Below are 19,664 nucleotides of genomic sequence, written 5' to 3'. Positions count from 1 at the left end.
ACTTTTGGAGGGGTTTGCTAGTTTTATGGAAGCTTTAAAGTTGTCAATGGATGACAGAGAGTCCTTGGGAGTTTAACACTCCTTCCTGTTTTCAAGTTTTTGGAGATCTATGTGAATTTGTTTGATCCTAGCTTTGTTTTTCCTATTGATGGAATTCCCACAACAGGCTGGTTCTTGTTTGGGTCTTTGCACTTGCAAAGACATGTAGCATATGTATTGCACTTGTATGGTTAATAGAAGGCTCCATACTTACTTGACCAAAAAAAAAGATTTGATATAAAAACATAATTAATATTGGAAGATTATTATAATAATATTTATTTTTATTAGTTTTGAATTTATATAAGAAGATTAATGATTTTTTATATAAAAATAAAGTATCTTAAGATTTATTTTCTAAACATGTGTGTCCTCTGTAAATAGGGCTTTGAATCCACAGATCACCTCTTTTTAAAATGTGATTTCTCCAAAAGTCTCTGGGAATCCATCTCAAATTCATTACAAGCTGGTAGATGGGACGCGGGAAATGTCAATAGCGCCTAGCGAAATTGGTGTACTGTTCATCCTGGCTCCAAGTTGCTCAACCTCCCCCTGCTCTTTTGTTGGTCCATTTGGCTGACGAGGAACAAAATTATTTTTGACGAAGGGGCTGCATCTAGGCCTATCATGGCTGCCAAGATCTTATCAGCCTATCATGAATTACCTGATATCAAATCTCCCACACTTCGCCAACCTCTTGCCCCCGCTCCTATTGACAAAACCATCCCTTGGGCTTTTTTTGATGGGGCTGCACAGGAGCACGAATGTGGGGGTGGTTTTATCTTACACATAAATGAACAACATTATTGCAATGTCAAGTTGGGACTTGGAGGTGGAACTAACAATTTTGTTGAACTTATCACCCTCTGACATCTAATGCATTTTTCCCTGGGACATGATTGCATCGATCTGCAAATATTTGGCGACTCAAAAATCATTATCAACTGGTTTAATAATGTCTCCACCTGCCATGCACACACTCTTAGACATATTCTGGGTGAAGTGATTTTACTCAAATCTCAATTTAACAGAATCTCATGTCATCACATTTACAAGGAATATAATCAAAGTGTTGATAGGGTTTCCAAGGAGGCCTCGCGACTACCCAGAGGTCAAACGGTGATACAGGAGCAGAATGGAGCTGAACAGTACCAGTATTATCACCGGCCATACATAGATCAGGCATATTATAGGGCAGACATGCCCTAGTCTTTTTGGTTTTTGTTCATACAGTTTTTGATCTTTTCCATTGTATATATCATTGCAGTTACTATCTACAGACTTTTATTTCGCTATCGCCCTGCGTGGTGAATGTCATTGTAATTATTTCAGTTATGTTTTTATATAGACTATATTATGCTACTACCCTGCGTGGTATGAGACCAGCACTTAGCACCATTTTTTGTATAGTCATGGTGACAAAAGGATGTATTTATTTCACAGACATGGCTACAAGCCAATACTGCATATGCTTCTAGCATCTACTATATGTAATTTTTCAAATATTAATGAAAGATTACGATTTTTCCTAGGGAAAAAAATATTTTCTAAACATTTTATATTTGTAAATAATTTTTTATTTCTTTTTTAAAGAGTGATATTAAATAAGTAAAAATAAATTTATATATAAATAAATAAATTTTATTAAAAGTAAATTATTATTGGTAGAAGATTAAAATCATTAATGTAACATCATAACATTAAATGGATGATATACATAATATTAAATTGAATTAGTTTCAAATCACATAACTTACCTATTATCCATTATAATATTGAATGCTGCGTAGCTAGATAAATAGATGCCACCGTATTTGGCATGGTGTCAAAGTTGTAAAAAATTCCACATTTTTGGTGGAGGCATGGAGGTAATAGATGTCATCGTATTTGGCATGGTGTCAAAGTTGTAAAAAATTCCACATTTTTGGTGGAGGCATGGAGGTTGAGGAGAGGACCTGTAACATACCCTGGTGACCTCACATGAAAATGCAGGGAGTTAGAATTTTTTTACACAAATTACCCACAAGTAATTATTCAAATTATTATTCCACATTTCTCATTAACCATTAGATAGAATGTTCATTAGTACATAAATTAACTTTCAATGTAAGATAGTAAGTTGCATAACCATTAACAACCACTGTTGTAGTATATTAACATAAATTTTCTGATGAAACTTGCATCCATTTCATGATTCCCTTAACTAGATTAATTAATCACATACTTGACATTATGATTATCACATCAGGTAAGGAATTAACATCATCAAACTAACAAAATAATCAACCACATCATTGAACACCGATATACCCTAGAAACCCTGTAGGGTGAAAACCAACAAACATTTAATAATATAATCAATCACATCATTGCACACTGATATACCTTAGAAACCCCCTAGGGTGAAAACCAACAAACTTTTAATTTTATTATTAAACGCTAGTGAGGGTGTTCACCCCTCACTCAATGGAATATAAGGGATTCCATCCCTTATCCATTGTTATAAAATATTACAATGAAATATCATTAAAATACCACATACCTAGCTAAAAGCTATTGCAATTTTCATGGAACCATTTACCTACATATCACCACTCTCTACATCCTTGTGGCATGATTGCTCCATCAGTGTACCATCCTGCAACTCGTACTCATGAGCATGGACCGTTAGTTATTTATCTACCACAATGCTAAACATAATTTGTCTTTGGCACAAACCACCATCGTTTCCTGTCATTGTTGTCGTCAACAAGATTTGGTCACAAGATTAGATAAAATATTAATCAATCAATAATTAGTGTCTAAAAGCAATATTTTAACATCTATTCATGTGCATATGTGAGATGTAAATATAATATCACAACATGCTTCTTCTAAAAACATTGTGCATGTATAAACAAATAATTATCAAATATGTCATAATAATTACCACATTGCTATGATCATTCTCGCACCAGCACACGTTCATATCCAAAGGATATCAATGTAACCATTCTTTCCATTTAAAGGATACTAGCAAATTATCTTCTTTTTTTTCGTGCATGTAATTAGATAAAAAAATTATTCAAAGAGAGCTAACCCCTTAGCTTCTTCTTTGTGCATGTAACTAAGTAATCTTTCCAATACAATAGATATTATTATAATACATAAAAATACATGCCTCTTATAAGGAAAGACTAACATGATAGACATTATTATCATGCAAGCAATTACAAGTCCCTTTTCGAAAATCATCTTTCCCAAGATAGAGCTATTTACAAAATCTATTGTATGCACAAAGATATGCATTGCTCTAAACCAGAACTAATGTGTTATTAATTATTTCTTGCATGCAGATATATGTATTTTACAAAGGAAAGCTAGTACATTTATTCAAGTAAATACTTGTTTTACTTTCCACAATACTTACTCTTTTTTGCACACAAATCCATATTTCTCTTTAAAATATCTAACACAATAGTTCTACAAATCCATGTTTCTCTTTAAAATATCTAACACAATAGTTATATCTTCATACATGTAATCAACTATTGTTTCTATGCTTCTACATATGTGTTCTTTTCACATAGTTATTTTCAAGAACCCAACATAGTTTCTCTATCATTTATGTACAAAGTTATTATGCATTTGTTTCCAAGAAAGTATCATAACAAAGTTCTCATGCATTTGTTTTCAAGAAAGTATCATAATCAACCTTTCTTTTGGGCATAAGAACTAAGATAATAATAATGGTAACCTTTTATGCATTAAACCATGCAATTAAATCAAACTATCCAATATGCAACACACAAATCATTTACCTTTTTACTCACCAAAACATGTAACTTTTGCAAACTCTTGCAAAGGAATTAACACAATTAACTTATCTTTCATGCATAGGAGAAAACATATTCTTTCCAAAGAAGATTCCTATGACTTATATTATCTATGTGCATTTCATCTATGCATAGGTTATTATATTTTCTCATACTAAGTATTATTTTTCAAAAGAACTCTCTTACCCATGAGAATATTTCACAAATTACCCTCTTTAATCTATATTCACTTCCAAGAAAAGGAAAATGACTACGAAATCCCTTTTTAAGAAAAGAGCATGCACCCTATCTTTTCTTACATAAAAGGCACATGCAATGTTATATAAAGACAAGAAAGGTTACTTATATGTTAATGCTTCATATATATAATCACAATCTTTTTCTATATGTAGTAACAACAATCCTTATCTACATGCATGAATATATTTTCTTTACTAAGAAAATTAACGTGAGTTTTGTGTAACCACAAAATCCAAATCATTTTCACTTATCTTGCATTTCAAGAAATCACAAGTCTACTTAGTTTTTAACACACAAAATCCACATCATTTTCATTTATCTTCCATTTCAAGAAATCACAAATCTACTTAGTTTTTAACACACAAAATTCACATATAATATGTGTAATAAAATATGTGCAAGAATATTCATATTGTATCTTTTCTTTTCAAGAAACAAAATGTAAATAAAATGTATACTTATCTTAACCACAATACCCATGAACTAGCAAATGGTTTGGTCTCAACGAAGGGCATTTGGATGCTTTGATGTTTTGCAGGCCAGTATATTCACTATGTCGTCAAATCCACATATGCCTCCTTCAGAGCATTTACTTATTCCTTCGCTGGGAAATTACTTTTGTTGTGCTCTTAAATGGCGGCTCCACCAATTACTTTTTCTTTACTTATTCCTTCTCTAGGAAATTACTTTTGTTGTGCTCTTAAATGGTGGCTCCACCAATTACTTTTGCTTTGCTCTTAAATGGCAGCTCCACCGGCCATGAGCCAAAGAATAAACTGGTTATGGAAAGAAGACATTGTGGTAGAACCCAAATTTTAAAGAAGCTTTGGCATATGTCCTTTGCCTCGCCATAAAATTCCGAAAACAATGCACAACCGGACAGTAAAAGGAAATGACAGTTATCAAGAACCAAACCCTAACTAAATTCTAATCCAACTGTCATGTAATAAAGGATAACTAAATTTTAATTAATATTTTGTGTAAAATATACGTCGAATAGCGAAATTAGAGGACCGTTGTTTTCACGTGTTTTGTACTTTGAATTTGGCAAGCTGGCAAGCTTATCATCCTCGGTACACCAACAGATGCTACCAAAACAAATTTTAGCATCACTTTTCGTAATATAAGAATGCATGGAAAGCACCATGTAACACCCATGGATGACACTGGAGTACTGACATTTACATTTACTGAATTACATAAGAGCATTGTAATTGGGCTCGTGGGAGCCAGTGGAACTTCTAATTAAAATGTTTTGTTCTTTTGGTTATGAAATCCTGGAATTCATGAGGACTAACCTGTAACGGGTTCCAACTTCTAGACAGTTACAACGGTCACCCCCTTCATTCCCTCAAGATAAATAAATATCTCAGTGGGAATAGGGGGGTTCAATTTTATTTGATTTTGGTTATTGAGGTAAAGAAAGGAAATAGTCTGTAATTTGGCAGAATGCTACCATGGTGGGAATCCTGAGTTGGACTAGAGCTAGTGGAGAACTCCTGTACAAGAAAAGGCATTAGATTGAACTGTGGTCTTGAGGTTTAATGCTTGAATGTATTTTTAAACCATTGTTAACTGTTTTGGAGTGGATGCTCGGGGTGGGGAGCGAGGGGCGGGGGGAGAAGCAAACATAATCACCCTTCTCAAGGTCGAGGGGAACAAAATAAACCGTGTTGAATTTGTGGGATTAGTGAGAAAGAAGATGAGTCTCTATGCTTGAATATTGTGCATTATTTGAGTATCTATGCCTGAATATTGTGCATTATTTGAGTATTTGTGCCTGAATTGTGCATTATTTGAGTATATGTGCTTGAATATTGTGCATTATTTAAAATCTAAATTTAGTAGGAAAGAAAGACTGCAATTTATTTTGGAAACAAAAGTCTCTATTTTGACTGCACTTAACTCTGAATACAAATGTTTTGTATAAAAAAATTAATTGCTTGATTGAAGGAAGGAAAAAGAACTCTTGTCAGTTCCTAGTAAACTTTGTGAATGTGTAGTACTGCAACACATTTATTATTATACAAAAGGGGCCACCTGTAAGTGACCAGATTGATGTCATATAGGTAGGGGCCACTTTTCTGTATTTAGCAGAAGCATAAAAAGGGAAACCTGGGGACAAGACTATAAAACAACTTGAAAAACTATTAATTGTTCTTCCAATAAGAAAAATACACTCCACCTGTGAAGAAGTACTTCTATGGCATGTGAGTCGGTGGAATTAGTTGCACAACGATACTAGGTAATTGAATTTAAGAGACATTAGTAACTAAAGATATACAATACCAGGGATTTATTTTAAAAACCCTAGGTATAGTTTAGTTACTTGTGTATTTATGTATGACAATGTCCCTTAGAAATAAGATATTGGTCAAGGGACTTTAGGCCATGAGCCCCCTGATATACCAGGGGTCGACCTGGTCTCCCTCAAATGTCCTAACAATTTTCCATTAAAATAAAAAATGTAAACAAGGGTAAATATTAACCATGCAAAGAAACAAGAATATAAATATTAGCCAGCGGCTCGAGAGTACAAAACCTTGGTGGAAATGAAAGTAAAGATTCCAAGTAATAGAATTGTGTTTAAGAATTCACCACAAAGTGTATAGAAATAGATATACAAAATAACATTCATTATAAAGAAAGAGAATAAACCAAAACTCAAACTAAATCTTTACTTCCTGTCAAAAGTTGTAACCCCAGCTTGGGAGGATGGGTTAGATTTATAAAAAAAATCCAATCAGATACAAGGCCCATTGATCATTAAACTCAGGACAGGGGTTAACTCTTAAGCTATTGTAGCATCAACCCTACAATCTCTAAGAAGCGAACGAATAAATTAGGCACCTAGGCATTATAAAGACAGTATGTGGTATATGCACCTGAATTCCTACCTACGTTGCAACGACATGAGGATTTACACCTTTTTCCCACGGCAGATGTCGTGGTGACCTGTGTTGAAAATCCAGGGTTGGGAAAATTAGTATTGAATCAAAGGAAATTAACATACTTACGGTGAGCAGAAGACCATGTTCAAAAATTACCAAGGGTTGCATCAAAGTTTAGACCCAAACCCTCGATTGCATGTGTGCACAAGTTGGTCCTCTCTACAACAGCTGACTTGGAAAATTCACAAAGAAAACATGTTTAAGCTGAAAAACCAAAGGAATAATTTGATATAAACCACAAGAAGAGGAAACATGAATTCAAATTGTTAAACAAAATTGGAGTTGGAGATTTTACCTGCTGGTGTGAGTAAATGAGGTGGGTGGAAGAAAAATCGTGACCTCTAACCGTGGAGGACCATAAATGTAGGGTTCTCCAACAAAGGGATGGAGCTCAATAAAACTTCAACTAAAATATAGAAGTGGAGATGGACTGAACCATTCATTACTTTTTGTGGACAATAGATACTTTTTGACCCCGGTGTAAATTGGTGCATTATGGTTGGCATAGCTAAACGGTCTCGAGTGCTGAAGGGAGTGGAAGGTCAGAGATGTGGAGGGGGTAGGTTTTAGTTACTAATGGGCTCTAGATAAATAATTAATGCCCGATCTGAAACTTCCAAATCCTACTGTGGAACTTCAATCTCATGCCATCCACTTCTGACTGGCAACTGCTAGTCATAAACCTGCCTTGGAGAACATTCCAGGACATGTAACCGAGCATCCAGCCTAACGTCGTTTAAGAAACTGATATGGTCTATAATATCATTGAATAATAATTCCACTAGATCTATTAACCCAAATTATTAAATTTTGGATAAGACCGATGTTGTCAGCATAATAATATTTCGCAATGGACTATGAACCTATGTTAATAATAAAGAGTGTGTTCCCATAATATGATTGCAATATATTGATATGGTGTAATAATGTGCACACGTAGTATGTTTTGCATCATGTTCATATGGCGTGATTAGCTAATAATATTTATATGTAACGGTTGATATATCCACGGGTTTGGTAATCAACGAGTATAGATAAAACAATTTTTGTTTTACTTTCGATTAATCTTTCATTGATATAGGGAGATGAGTTACAAGTGGTATCAGAGCCACAAGTTGCAGCATTGTGAATTAGTGGGAAAACTATAAATGACCAAAATGTTCATGGTGCATAGACATAGCTAAAGAAAATGAGGAGAGGATTTGGAGTCACCCCACCGAAGGGGCCCTCAATGGGATCTAGATCCATACCTCAAGTGGATGCCGACACAAGGATGTGGGTTTAGTTGGGAGAAGGTACCCAAAATGTTAATGCAATGATGTCAGAGACAGTCCAACAACTGCGAATTGAGATGATAAATTTAAGAGAAGATAATGAGAGACTAAGGTTGGAATATGATGATAATTTGAAGGCCAAATTGGAAATTTACCAATTACAGGGAAAAACCATGCTATGGTGGGAGGAAATAAAAAAAGTTTGAGGAATTGATGAGCAAGAAGTGAGTTGGGAAACTTTCCAAAAACATTTTAAGGATAAATATTTAACTAAAAGGCTAAGTCACAGGACACGTCCCCTAGGGTCCCGTGTCCCGTATTTTACGTATTGGACACGAAAACGGCTCTAATACGTGTCCAATACGATTTTTAACGTGTCATAAAAATCGAATACGTATTCGACGTTTTCCATTAGTGTCATAAATTTTGAATACGCGTATTTCGTACATAGAATACGTTGCCCTAATGTATTTCGATGTTTTGAATACGAATTGAAAAAAAACATGGTTTATAGCCCCTTCTTAAATCAAGAGAAAATCTATTTAAAGGCTTAAGGTTAGCTCTTCTAGGTATGCACTCAAAATGATTATTTTTTTGTGATCAACATCTAAAATCTCTTTCGGCCCTATGGAAGATTGTCCTATCAGTCGAAGTGACTTGATTTGGTTATCATCTATTTTTGCTAGGATCAAATCTCTCTCGTTGGAGGAGTCTTACTTCAATTTGAGTTTTGTTTGGTGTTTGAGATTCGTTTGGGCAATGGTTTGTTGCAGGAGGAGACCAAATACTATTCATTAAACTCTTCTATGATCTCAGTCCTTATCAATACATGCTACACGTACAATCTATATGTCTTGTTACGCAATTCTTGGCACTTAATTGAACAGATCCGTGGCAATCTTTGCCTAAGGTTTCCTCAGGGGGGTTTGGTCCAATCTCATTAACAACAGTGACCTCCTCAATTCAAATACATGTTTGTATGGCTATTGAAAGGAGGTGAAGACTAAAGGTTTTTGACCGGTCTTTTATTGCTTTAGCACTATTAAAATCTAAGCAGACACTTATCATTTCAGGCATCAAGTTAAGGTCTAGTGTAGCTTATTTTGTAGCATATATCTGAAAGTAATTGTGACATATAGCCATGCGATCACAAGCCTTGAAGCAATTTTTTGCAACCTCATTCTGAACCATTAATTTCTTTCAGACTTGCAATTAGGATCAATTTGGCAACTCCTCTTGGGAATACCGAGCTATGATATTCCTACTTATTTTGTATCTAGTATCTACTCTTTTGTATTTTCCATTGGCATTCTCTCAGGAGTCAGTATCTACTATAGTCTATGATCTATATATGTACATTGTAAACACTGAACAGTGATACATTTTGATTTTGATGACTTAACGGAAAATCTGCATTTTATGGTTTTAATATCTAAGTTCTAAATTTATAATTAGTAGTAAGTACTTACTACTTAGTTTCTTATGTGCTTGTAAGTTGTAAATTTTGATTCTATTTATTTTTTTAAAGTGAACTATGAACTTTGAGAAGTAATTATATTTTAATTTGATTAGATAAGCTGCAACCTGCAATTTAATATGGATAAAAAACTATATTTCGGGATATATATATATATATATATATATATATATATATATATAGATATTAAATATATATAAAACGTGTCCCCCGTGTCCTATTTCCAAGTCGCTGCGTTTCGTATTGAATACCTCGTATTTACGTGTCCTCCGTGTCTCGTGTCCTCGTGTCATGTGACTTAGCTAAAAGGTTTTATGATGAGAAGGAAAAGGAATTTCATGACCTAAAACTAGGTCAGAAATCCATGGATGAATTTGTAACTAAGTTTACTTATTTATCACGACACGTTCCCTACATATGAGAAGAGAAAGCAAAGGTGAAACGCTTTGTTAGTAGTTTGTCGATTTTTATGAAACTGAGGCTGGAGTTCGACAATCCTAAGATGATGAATGAAGCTATAAGGAAGGCCCACATTTGTTATCAATAGATGAGGCAAAAGGGGGAGAACAATTAGGGTTCGTTGGATAAGAAGGGGCAGAAAATCTTCCGAAAAAATAATAAGAACACCTGATCCGAATAGAAAATGGCATCAAACCATGGTATTCATCCACCCATGGAATTTACCCATGGTATTGTAAGTGACATCCATCCATGGTATTCATTCACCCACGGTATTTGACCACTGTATTGTGCCATCCACCCAAAGTATTCATTCACCCATGGAATTGAATCGTGGTATTGTTACATCCATCCATGGTATTCATTCACCCATGGAATTGGCCCGTGGTATTGTAACCGAAAAACACTATAAGTAACAAGTCGCATTTTGTAAAAGGACATATGGTCCGCCACAATGTAGCCTTTATAGTTATTATCAGTTTTAATAAAAAAATTCTTTGTGGTTATATTTACTGTGTGTTCTGTCATTTTCTTTCTAGCATTGCAATTCTTTATATCTTGCGGGCACCCCCCACAAGATCCATTTCAATATTTTAGATTTTTGCGGCCTCTCCCCAAGATCGGATCAATGGTATCCGACCAGGTTATGATTCCATGGGAATAAGGGTTTGATGCATATTTTAGTTTCAAATTTTGCAGGAATGTTTTTAGGCGGCGAGTTTGCAGATCAGATCTGAAATTTTTGGTGAAAAATTTACAAAAACAAATAACATATCTAGATTCCTTGCGAAAAAATACCCAAATTAAAAAAACAAATCCGCCGAATTGGAGTCCGGATGAGGGAGATATCGCTGATTTAAAATCAGTTATGTTGCAGAAATGTTTCTGACGACAATTCATGGACGGCGGCTCTCCTATATTTTTTTTGCAATTTTGGTGCAGAATTTCAAAAAAGTGATTGTAGATCTGAGCTCCTCTCAAAAAATTTCTCAATAATGGGTCGAATCGGAGTTCGGATGTGGGAGATATCGTTGATTTAAAATCAGCTATTTTTTCAGAACTTTTGTGACGGCGGAAAAGTTGCAGCGCAATTATGAGATTCTAGAGTGTTTAAATAAGAATTTCCAACACATGAGAATATGCAAAATGGTCCTTCTATTTCCAAAAACATGTTATAATAAATATTCTGAGTTATATTGACTGAGTTATGTCCATTTTAATGTTGGAGCAGCATTGGGAGTGGGTTCCCCTTGGAGACGTGCCCTCCCACCCTGCTTTAGCAGGCACCTTCTTCACATTCATCAATTTCATCATAGCATCATTCATCTTGGGTTCTTTAGAGATGTGCCCTCCCACCCTAATCTATGTAGGCACCTGCTACTTCATCAACAACCAACATCACGGTTATGGGTCAACCACACAAAATCCTTGTCATCAAAGTCCATTTGCTAGGCCGCACACTGTTAGCATCACAGTTGGTCACAAGCATTATAGGGTATCTCTATCCTCAAATCTTCGTTTGTCATGGTTATGGGTCATCCAAAAACCCACACTTCATCAAATTCCATTTGCTAGGCCGCACATTGTCAATATCACAGTGGATCACAAGCATTACATGGTATCTCTATCCTCAGATCTTTGCTCATCATGGTTATGGGTCATCCACAAACCCACACTTCACTGAAGTCCATTTGCTAGGCCGCACACTATCAATATCAAAGTTGGTTACAAGCATTACAGGGTATCTCTATCCTTGGATCTTCATTCATCATTGTTATGGGTTAACCACATAAAACCTTTCTCTTTAGTGGCTCTTCATATTCAACAAAGGCTTCGCAGGAGGGAACTTCACGCAATAGGGACCATTGCTTCTTAAGGAGGGAGGAATGCTCAAAATAGAAAATGGCATCAACCCACGGTATACATCCACCCATGGTATTGTAAGTGACATCCATCCATGGTATTCATTCATCCATGATATTTTCCCATGGTATTGTGACATCCACCCATAGTATTCATTCACCCATGGAATTGACCCATGGTATTGTGACATCCACCCATGGTATTCATTCACCCAAGGAATTGACTCGTGGTATTGTAACTGAAAAAGACTATAAGTAACAAGTCGCATTTTGTAAAAGGAAATATGGTCCGCCGCAATGTAGCCTTTATAGTTATTATTGTTTTTAATAAAAAAATTCTTTGTGGTTGTATTTACTGTGTGTTCTGTCATTTTCTTTCTAACATTGCAATTCTTTAGATCTTGGGGGCCTCCGCCACAAGATCCATTTCAATATTTTAGATCTTGGGGGACTCCCCCCAAGATCCAGATCTACCAGAGTAAAATCTATGTCTAGAAAGTCGATGGGAGGGGGGAGGGACTTCAGGAAGAGGTCAGCAGCGAAATCAAGCAACAAGTGAGTCAACATTAGCTGAGGAATCAATAAATTAGAACCCGAACAATCCAGAAAGCCTCTTCTCCAGTGTTGGGGTTGTGGTGAACTCCACTACTACAAGAATTGTCCTCATCACACCAGAACCGAGCTCACTGCAAGTGTTCAAGAAGCCTCTATAGTTGGAGAAGTGGCCAGAAACATACCAAGAATCAATGCTGCCTTGGAAGATCATCAGGCGAAATATCACCCTGCCATGGTGGAGTTCAAAGGTAAGATAACTAACGAATATTTGTATATTTTAATTGACCTAAGAGAAAGTCTTAGTTACGTTAGTTCGAAAACAGTTGAAATGTGTCATATGTCAAGTATTAAGTTTAAAAATTTGTGGCTAGTGCAACTATCCACTGGGGCAAAACGCAAGGTAACAGCCAAAGCATAAGGTTTCCCTGTTGAGATTAGGGGGTAGCAGATTAAGGTAAATTTTAATATATTACCTCTGGGATCATATGATTTGCTGATTGGGATGTACTAGTTGGAGGGACATTGGTCCCTAGTCAACTATAAAGACAAAACCATTAGTTTCCTCACAGATGAAGGAAATAGACAAGAAATTCAAGGTATTAAAAGGAATGTTAAGTTGCGATCCATCACCGCTAATCAACTGAAGAAATGTGTCTGAAAAGGGTGCCAAGTTTTTGTGGTGCAAGTAGGATATACTAACACCAAAGATAAGTTGGTTGCTTTAGAAAATATACCCATCATTCAAGAATTTGTTGATGTGTTTCTTAAGGAGATACTGGGGTTACCCCCAAAAAGGAGTATTGACTTTACCATAGAACTTATTCCTGGAGCTACACCAGTGTCAAAAGCACCATATCATATGAGTATACCTGAGTTAATTGAACTCAAGATACAACTGCAGGAACTACTTGATAAAGGGTACATCTGATTAAGTGTGTCGCCTTGGGGGGCACCAGTGTTGTTTGTAAAAAAGAAAGATGGAGTGTTGTGATTGTGTTTTTCCTATAGGAAGCTGAATAAATTAACCATAAAAAAATAAGTATTCTTTGCCAAGGATCAACGACCTATTTGATCAAGTTAAAGGTGCTTCGGTATTTTCTAAGATCAATCTATGATCGAGGTATCGTCAAATGAGAATTAAGGATGAGGATGTTTTTAAAACTACATTTAGAACACGATACAACCACTATGAATTTATTGTGCTGCCTTTTGCACTTACAAACGCTCCTGCAATCTTCATGAGCTTAATGAATGGGATTTTCCACCCCTATTTAGAAAAGCTTGTTCTTATTTTTATCGATGATATTCTGATCTATTCGAAGAATGTAGAGGAGCATAAGGAACATTTATGAATAGTTTTACAAACCTTAAGAGAAACCCAGCTCTATGCCAAATTCAGTAAATGTGACTTCTTTAAGGAACAAATTCAATATTTGGGACATGTGATATCCTCATAAGGTATTGTTGTTGATCCAGCAAAGATTGGAACTCTCTTACATTGGTCTATTTCTAGAAATGTTATGGATGTTCGGTATTTTATGGGATTAGTTGGTTATTACCATCACTTCATTGAGGGGTTCTCTAGAATCGCCTATCCCATAACATCTCTACAAAAGAAAGGGAGAATTTTGAAGTGGACAACAAAGTATCAACACAATTTCAAACAATTGAAACACTTATTGACATCAACTCTAGTGTTAGAAGTTGTTGACCCAAAAAAAGAATTTATTATATGCACTGACACTTGTCAAGGAGTGGGAGGTGTCTTGATGCAGGAGGGTAAAGTAATAGCCTGTGAATTACGGCAGTTAAAGGAGCATGAGAAAAAATATTCGGCATACAATTTAGAACTTACTGTAGTGGTACATTCTTTGAAGGTATGGCGCCATTACCTATTGGGGAAGAAGTTTAAATTAATGACGAATCATGGTAGTTTAACTAGTTTCTTCAAAAAACTTAATTTGAATGCACAACAAGCTAGGTGGACTGCATTCTTGAGAAAATTTGATTTTGATATAAGGCACCTAAAAGGGAAAGAAAACTGCATAGTTGATGCCTTAAGTAAGAATCTATAGTGAATTTATGAAATTCGGTACCATCGCATCAAATTTGATGTGTCAAAACAACTTAAAGAAGCACTTTTAAAGATCCAGAATGTGAATTATTATGGCAGCAAGCTAAGCAGACACAAAGTTCTAGAAAAAAAATCTGACTATGGCATAAATGATAGGAATTTGTTGACTTTCAAAGGAAGGGTTTATGTTCCTAATCAAATGACCATTAAACAAATGTTGTTCGATGAATTTCATCATAGTCCTTATGCTGCCCATCCTAAGTACCAAAAGTTATTCTTTACAATTAAGAGGGAGTATTTTTGGTCGGGAATGAAGAAATATATTACTATATATTTAGCCAAATGTTTGGAGTGTCAACAAGTTAAAGGTGAACATCAGTACCACGCTGGTTTACTCCATCCCATCCCTATTCCTGAATGGAAGTGGGAAATAATTACGTTGGATATTATAAATGGATTACCCAAAACCAGTAAACAACACGATGCCATCATGGTGGTTGTGGATAAATTAAGAAAAGATGCTCATTTTATTCTTGTTAATTCAACCTATAAAATGACATAAATTGTAGATATCTTCATGAAGGAAATATTTCGGTTGCATGGTATGCCAAAAGTAGTAATTTCAGACAGTTATGTAAAGTTTACATCCACATTTTGGAAAACTCTTTTTACAGGGATGAGTATATAGATTCAATTTAGTACCTTTTATCAATCCTCATCCGGCCAGACAAACTGAGCAAGCAAACTAAGTATTGGAAGATATGTTACAGATGTATGTAATGCGGCAGCATATCAAATGGGAAAACTATCGTCATTTGGTTGAGTTTTCTTATAATAACAGTTACCATGAGTCATTAAAAATGAGCCCGTATGAGGTATTGTATGGCAAGAAGTTTAGAACACCCGCTAACTAGAGTAGACCAGAGGACAAAATGATTTTGGGGCCTGATATGTTGCCAAAAACTAGAGTAAGAGGTGAAAAAGGTTCGACAAAATTTAAAACCTACCCAAGATAGGCAAAAAGCATACACAGATATAAAGAGGACTTAGAAAAAATTCCAAGTAGGGCATCATGTCTATGTTCGGATAAAACCCATGAAGAGAACCCTAAAATGGGGAAATTATGCTAAATTAGCACCCCGTTATTGTGGACCTTTCCAGTTCTTGGAAAGAATAGGACCAATAGCTTACAAGCTTGCCCTTCCAAGCCATATAAAGGTTCATAATGTATTTCATGTTTCCTTGTTAAATAAGTATGTATATGATTCCAGACACATTATTAACTGGCAAGATATACAAGTAAGTATAAGTTAATTTCTGGAATATGTGTATAGTTGATTGGGAAATATATAAACTAATGTTAAGCATGGTGTTCTGATAGGTTGATCTGGATGAAGAGTTCCTGGTAGAACCTCAGCATATCCTCGACCAAAGAGAAGCAATGTTGTGGAGGCGAGCTATCATCCAAGTTAAAGTGCAGTGGAGGCACTTTAGCCCAAAAGAAGCCACCTAGGATGACAAAAGTCTTATGCAACAAGCATACCCTGATTTATTCCATGGGCTAGAATAAACACCGAGGATGATATTTAGCTAAAGGGGGGAAAGATGTAACATCCCTGAATAACACTAAATTGTTGACATTTACATTTTCTGAATTACATAAGACCATGGTAATTGGGCTCATGGGAGCCAATGGAACTTTTACTTAAAAGGTTATGTTATTTTGGTTATCAAATCTTGGACTTCGTGAGGGATAACCAGTAACAGATTCCAACCTCCATACAATTACAACGATTACCTCTTCATTCCCTGGAGATAAAGAAAGATCTTCGTGGGAAGAAGGGGGAATCAATTTTATTTGATATGGTTCTTGAGGTAAAGAAAGGAAATAGTTTGTAATTTGGCAGGACATTGGCATGGAGGGAATCCTGAGCTGGACTAGAGCTAGTGGAGAACTCCTGTATAGGAAAAGGCATTAGACTAGACTGTGGTCTTGAGGTTTAATGCTTGACTATACCTTTAAACTGTTGTTTACTGTTTTGGAGTGGAAGCTTGGGGGGGAAGCAGATGTAATTTCCCTTCTCAAGGTCGGAAGGAACAAAATCAGCCATGTTGAATTCAGGGGATTAGTGAGAAAGCAGATGAGTATTTGTGCTTGAATATTATGCATTATTTGAGTATACGTACCTGAATATTGTGCATTATTTAAAATCTAAATTCATTAGGAAAGAAAGACTGCAATTTATGTTGGAAACAAATGTATTTATGAATTCTGATTGCTAAATTTGAATACAAATGTTTTCTATAAAAAAATTAATTGTTGGATTGAAGGAAGGAAAAATAACTCTTGTCAGTTCCTAGTAAACTCTGTGAGTGTGTTGTACTGCAACATATTGATTATTGTGCAAAAGGGGGCACCTGTAACTGACCAGATCAAACTCATATAGGTAGGGGGCACTGTTATGTATTTAACAAAAGCAAAAAATGGGAAACTTGGGGACAAGAATGTAAAACAAATTAAAAATATATTAACTAGTCTTGCAATAATAAAAATACAGTGGACTTGTGAAGAGGTACGTTTATGGCATGTGTGCCGGTGGAATTGGGTAATTGAATTTAACAGACATCAGTAACTCAAGATATACGATACCAGGGATTTATTTTAAAAACCCTATGTACAGTTTAGTTACTTGTGTATTTATGTATGATGGTGTCCCTTAGAAATAATATATTGGCCGAGGCAATTTACGCTGTGGGCCATCGGATATACCAGTCGTTGGCCCTGTCTCCCTCAGCTGTCCTAACAATTTTCCATTAAAATAAAAACTGTAAACAAGGGTAAATATTAACAATGCAAAGAAATAGGAATATAAATATTAGCCAACAGCTCGAGAGTAAGCCAAACCCTGGTGGAAATGAAAGTAAAGATTCCAAGTAATAGAACTGTGTTTAAGAATTCACCAAAAAGTATATAGAAATAGATATACAAAATAACATTCATTATAAAGAAAGGGAATAAACCAGAACTTAGACTGAATCTTTACTTTCTGTCAAAAAATGTAACACTGGCTCAGGAGGTTGGGTTAAATTTATAACATTTTTTTCAACAATATACAAGTCCCATTGATCATTAAACTCAGGACAGGGTTAACCCTTAAGCTACTATAGCATTAACCCTAAAATATATGAGAAGTGAACAAATAAATTAGGCACCTTGGTATTGGAAGGATATAGTGCGGTTTATGTACTTGAATTCCTGCCTTCGTAACAATGCCATGAGGATTTACACCCTGTTTCAATGACAGATTTTGTGGTGACCTGCGTCGAAAAGCTAGGGTTGGGAAAATTAGTACTGAAACAAAGGAAATTAACATACTTGGGGTGAGCAGAAAACCATGTTCAAAATATTAACAAGGGTTGTATCGAAGTTCAGACCCAAACGCTAGATTTCAAGTATGCACGAGTTGGTCCTCTCTATAGCAGTTGACTTGGAAAATTCACAAATAAAACTTGTTTAAGGAGAAAATCCAAAGACATCATTTGATAACAACCACAAGCAGAGGAAACATGAAGTCAAATTGTGAAACAAAACTGGAGTGGGAGTTTTTTCCTACTGGTGTGAGTAAATGAGGTGGGTGGGAAAAAAACCATGACCTCTCACTGTGGAGGACTAAAAATGTTGGGTTCTCCAGCAGAGGGATGGAGCTCAATCCCGAATTTCACCTGTATTTAACCCACCACAGAAAATTCAATAAGTGGTATGAAACCCCAGCGAAACTTCAACCAAAATACAGAAGTGGAGATGGACTAAACTATTCATTACCAGTTGTGGACAATAGATATTTTTGGACCCCGACGTAAACTAGTGCGACAATTTTGGCAGAGCTAAATGGTCTTGAGCGACAAAGCAAATGGAAGGTCGGAGCTGTGGAGGGTTAGGGTTTAGTTAACCAAATGGGCTGTAGATCAATCATGACCATCCGATCTACAACCACCAAATCCTGCGGTGGAACTCCATTCTTATACCGTCCACTTCTGGCTGACAACTTCCAGTCATAGAGCTACCTTCGAGAACATTCCAGGATTTGTAACCAAGCATCCAGTCTAATGTCAGTTAAGGCATCGGTAGGGCAAGTAATATCATTGAATAATAATTCTGCTAGATCTATTAACCCAAATTATTAAATGTTGGATAAGACTGGTACTATGAGCATAATAATATTCCACGATGGACTATGAACCTAAGTTCATAATATTTATTAAAGACTGTGTTCACATAGTATAGTTGCGGTATATTTATATGGTGTAAGAATATGTACACATAGTATGTTTTGCAACATGTTCATATGGTGTGATTAGCTCATAATATTTATATATAATGTTTGATATATCCATAGGTTGTGTAATCAACGAGTATAGAAAAAAAAAAAAAAATTGTTTTACCTTCAATTAATCTTTTCTTGACATAGGGAGATGTGTTACACACCAAGTGAATGTTCAACAACATTTTACTAAATCTGTATAACAATCACCATAAGTATTAAATAGTTATGAATAACGCCACTTTCCCATCTTGAATGATTGTTTGATTTTTTTAACATAGTTGACTTCCAGTACACACAAGCATGAAACTTGAGAGACAAAATTCGAAGCTACGGACAAATGTCATCAACACAAGTTTTAATGCTTAATGATAGAAAAGTGTCAAGAATTTTAATCCACATAAATCCCGATTTTTTGGAAAGATCTTTGTGAGTCCGTGAAATAAATGTAACCACCATCTAATTTCATAATATAGCATGTAAATACTCGATACTCCTAATATCAAGTTTTAAGAAAGGAATATGATAGGTACAATGTTCATGAAATAGTATAATGGTTTGTCTCAATGTTACATTGATTACAACATAGAAATAAT

The 19,664-nt window shown here is 35.4% G+C and overlaps 1 long non-coding RNA gene across 2 annotated transcripts; it reads right to left on the bottom strand.

The window, feature by feature from the left end:
• Positions 1–2,463: 2,463 nt before the first annotated feature.
• Positions 2,464–18,882, bottom strand: LOC149152697 (uncharacterized). 2 transcript variants are annotated; one of them, XR_016263075.1, is made up of 3 exons: positions 18,570–18,882; positions 17,960–18,469; positions 2,464–2,769 (listed from the first exon to the last, which is right to left on the bottom strand). It is a non-coding gene; the product is annotated as an uncharacterized LOC149152697 (long non-coding RNA). The 2 variants fall into 2 exon arrangements; XR_016263074.1 differs by lacking the exon at positions 2,464–2,769 and having other exon boundaries at positions 17,763–18,469.
• Between the last annotated feature and the right edge of the window lie 782 nt (positions 18,883–19,664).

Source organism: Pinus tabuliformis, chromosome 9 (genome assembly GCF_031772625.1).
Source record: "Pinus tabuliformis cultivar Carrire ecotype Pingquan chromosome 9, CPIR1, whole genome shotgun sequence".
Taxonomy (NCBI): domain Eukaryota; kingdom Viridiplantae; phylum Streptophyta; class Pinopsida; order Pinales; family Pinaceae; genus Pinus; species Pinus tabuliformis.
This window is presented reverse-complemented; position numbering and strand designations above follow the sequence as displayed.